Source organism: Phacochoerus africanus, chromosome 6 (genome assembly GCF_016906955.1).
Source record: "Phacochoerus africanus isolate WHEZ1 chromosome 6, ROS_Pafr_v1, whole genome shotgun sequence".
NCBI classification, from domain to species: Eukaryota; Metazoa; Chordata; class Mammalia; order Artiodactyla; family Suidae; genus Phacochoerus; species Phacochoerus africanus.
Window position 1 is genome coordinate 89,732,990 of NC_062549.1, and position 3,996 is coordinate 89,736,985.

The 3,996-nt window shown below is 44.6% G+C and overlaps 1 pseudogene; it reads left to right on the forward strand.

Moving 5' to 3' along the window:
- Positions 1-824: 824 nt before the first annotated feature.
- Positions 825-2,425, forward strand: LOC125128699 (succinate dehydrogenase [ubiquinone] cytochrome b small subunit, mitochondrial-like; annotated as a pseudogene).
- The last annotated feature ends 1,571 nt before the right edge of the window (positions 2,426-3,996 follow it).

Sequence of the window (3,996 nt, forward strand, 5' to 3'; positions counted from 1 at the left end):
ACTCAGGATCCGAGCAGCATCTGCAGCCTACTCCACAGCTCCTGTCAATGCCAGATCCCCGACCCACAGAGCAAGGCCAGGATTGGAAACCACATCCTCATGGAGGGCTAGTCAGATTCGTTTCCGCTGTGCCACTACAGGAATTCCCCAAAATGATATGTTTTAATCCAGATAGGCTTAGGGAATTTCTGTTGTGGCTCAGCAGTAACAAACCCCTCTAGTATCCATGAGGATGAGGTTTGATCCTTGGCTCCTGCTCTGCAGGTTTAGTGTCCAGGGTGAGGCCCTAAAAGGCAAAAGAAAAAAAAAAAAGAAAAAGAATCGTGCTGAATTGTAGAGCACCCAGTTAATGCTGGAGACCTGCTTGGCAGTGAGGGGAAAATCCCCTCTTCCCCATTAGAATTGGGTGTAGAGTTCTTAAAGCAGAGGGGAGAGGTTGAAAAAAGGGTGATCCGTTGAGGAAATGGTAGTGTAATTGTTACTGCCAAAGCCAGTAATTAAATTTATATAATATTTTATAGCTGAACTTTCATTTAGATCATTCCTTGTTAATCCTCCTAATTCTATAAGGTAGACATTGTTCTCTGTGCAGCTGGCAAATCAAGGCTTGGAGATGCTGGCGATTTGCAGTTACCAATAGGCAAAGCCAGTAATTTAATTTCATTCATCAATTCATTCACACAATTTTATTTAATTCAAATCCCTTTTTGAAATTCTGCTAGGTCAGTGCTTCCAAACCTTTGCATCCTGCACGCAGAGAAAATTATAATATTTGCATGGTATTCCTGGGGGAGGCCCTCCTTAGCAGTGCAATAGAGAACACTATGGTGGTGAGAATTATGCCTAAAGTCTTTTGCTAAGATAATAACTGGATTGGGAATTCCCCTTGTGGCTCAGTAGAAACCAATCCAACTAGGAACCATGAGGTTGGGGGTTTGATCCCTGGCCTCGCTCAGTGAGTTAAGAATCTGGCATTGCCGTGAGCTGTGGTGTGGGTCACAGAATCAACTCAGATCCTGCGTAGCTGTGGGTGTGGCTTAGGCCAGCAGCTGCAGCTCTGATTTGACCCCTGGCTTGGGAACCTCCATATGCCACAGATGCGGCCCTAAAAAGCAAAGGAGGAGTTCCTGTCGTGGCACAGTGGTTAACGAATCCGACTAGGAACCATGAGGTTTCGGGTTTGATCCCTGGCCTCAATCAGTGGGTTAAGGATCTGGTGTTGCCGTGCTCTGTGGTGTAGGTTGCAGACTCAGCTTGGATTCTGAGTTGCTGTGGCTGTGGCTGTGGTGTAGACCAGCGGCTATAGCTCTGATTCGACCCCTAGCCTGGAAACCTCCATATGCCGCGGGAAGTGGCCCTAGAAAAGGCAAAAAAAAGACAAAAAAAGCAAAGAAAAAATGGCGGCAGAAGAGCCTTTTCCTTTAATTTTCAGGTGCTTTGACTTCTTGGGGCCTTAGTTGCCCAGGAGGGCCTACGCCTTTCAGGGTTAGCTAATTGCGAGGGGTAGCAAACAACTTGCCTATTCCTGTGCAAACCAACCAGTCCAGAGCCCCTACCCTCAACCACCTGTCCGCTGGGCTCTCACGCTCATTATCCACCTGCCCTAAACACCCAGCGCCAGGAACCAGACAGCTTGGGACGGCCCCTGTGCCTTAGAGCCCACTGAAATTATTCAGACCAGCCAACCTTAAACCTACTTATCATGCCTGGCCTCTTCCTGTGAAACCACAGTAAAGGCTCTTGCCTACATTTTCCCCTCACTCCTGCCTCCTAACTGTCCTTGGTTCTTCTCTGTATGGCAACTCCGACCCCTGTGGAATGGCTCCCCCAATCCAGAACTGTGAGTATAGCTCTCTCTCTCCCTTTTGTGTGTGTGTCTTTTTAGGGCTGAACCTAAAAAGCATTATTTTTTTCCTTGGGGCTGCACCCGTGGCATATCAAAGTTCCCAGGCGAGACGTGGCGACTCCCCGGAGGCTCAGTGTTGTGTTCTCTGTGGTGCCTCAGGAGGAGGAGCGCGGGTCCTCCGAACCTCAGTGGTCAGATCTGCTCATGTCTCAGCATTTCCCCTGGACCGACCTACCCCAGTACAGCACATTCACCTATCACCCAGCCACCAGTCTTGTTCCAAGGCTGCATCTCTCCCCTGGGCTGGTGAGAGGGTTGTCACTGTTTTGCTCCTGAGCTACTTCCAGCTGCTTATTTGAATCCTTGCTGTACGATGGACTACTCTCTGGCCGCAGCCCTTACTCTCCATAGTCACTGGGGCATTGGACAAGTCGTTACCATGTTTGAGGGGATGCACTGCAGAAAGCTGCCAAGGCAGGCCTTTTGGCGCTCTTGGCTTTCACCTTTGCTGGGCTTTGTTATTTCAACTAGCATGAGGTGGGCATCTGCAAAGCTGTTGCCATGCTGTGGAAACTCTGAGATTTTAGACCTAATATCTTGAGGTTTTTTTTTTTTTTTTTTTTTTTTTTTTTTTACCAGCATAAAAATGCCAGCATTTTTTGCAGCATATGGAGGTTCCCAGGCTAGGGGTCTAATCAGAGCTGTAGCCCCCCGGCCTACGCCAGAGCCACAGCAACGCCAGATCCGAGCCGCCTCTGCGACCTACACCACAGCTCATGGCAATGACAGATCCTTAACCCGCTGAGCGAGGCCAGGGATCGAACCCGCAAACCTCATGGTTCCTAGTCGGATTCGTTAACCACTGCGCCACAACGGGAACTCCTAATACCTTGAGAATTGATTGTACACCTTCTTGCCTCTGCTCTGTCATGCCATTCAGTTCACAATAAGAAGGAAATGACAGACAAGTCCATTGGTGAGACAAACCTCTTCTCCTAATCAGTGGGTTATTTTTGAATTTAATCTTAGGAAAGATTTGGGAGGAATTATATCCAAGAAATTGTGAGACTGAGCTCTCATGGAACTCAGTGTACCTAAGCAGTACACATGAGCTTTTGCCTTTTCATTTATTAAACTCTTAAAGGGAATTCAGCTTTAACTCTCAGTATCTGCTCACACTTCTGTATTTGTCCTAGGATGATGGAGAAAGGGAAAGACTGTTAATTCCTAAGGAAAGACTTTGTGGAAAATTAGGCAGTGTTTAGTTTTTACAGCCTCCCCTTTCTGTTCAGTTGCTACTAGTTACTGATGGTTACATGTCCTAGGGAAATCAGAACATTAGAAATGCTGATATTTCATATTACTGATTTCTAAATCCCAGGAAGAAGAACCTGGAGAGTTTCTGAATATAGAGAAGTTCCATGTAGGGAAGAGGTCTCATTATAGTTGTTTCAAATTGTTACATATTCTAAACTGAGACTTAATCCACACGTGTTTATTTTACTTGTTCGAAAATAATCTGTCCACAAATACAAAATTATAAGTAATAGGTTGTTGTTTTCCTGCTGTGGGGATTTCTAATGTGAAAATGTATTCTATGAAGATAAAGTTTTTTTAAAAAAATAAAGTGCTGTATAATTAAAATAAAATGAAAAAAATTCCCAGGCTAGGGGTTGAATTGTAGCTATAGCTGATGGCCTACTCCACTGCTGCAACAACGCCAGATTCGATCTGTGTCTGCAACCTACACCACAGCTCACAGCAATGCCAGGTCCTTAACCCACTGAGTGAGGCCAGGGATCGAAACCTCATCCTTATGGATGCTAGTTGATTTGTTACCACTGAGCCGCAATGGGAACTCCTCTTTTCCTAAAAAAAACTGAGATACAGTTGACATAGAGCAGTGTACAAGTTTAAGGTGTACAGCATAATAATTCAATTTATATGCATCATGAAGTGATTATTGCAATAAGTTTAGCAAATATCATCTGATACACATACAAAATTAAAGAAATGGAAAAAAGAATAAAATTTGTTTTCTTGTGTTAAGAACTCTGAGCAAATGTCATAGATAACAAATGGCAATGTTAAATATTGTTTAAAAATTTTATTTATTATATTTGATTTACCATGTTCTGGCAATTTCTGCT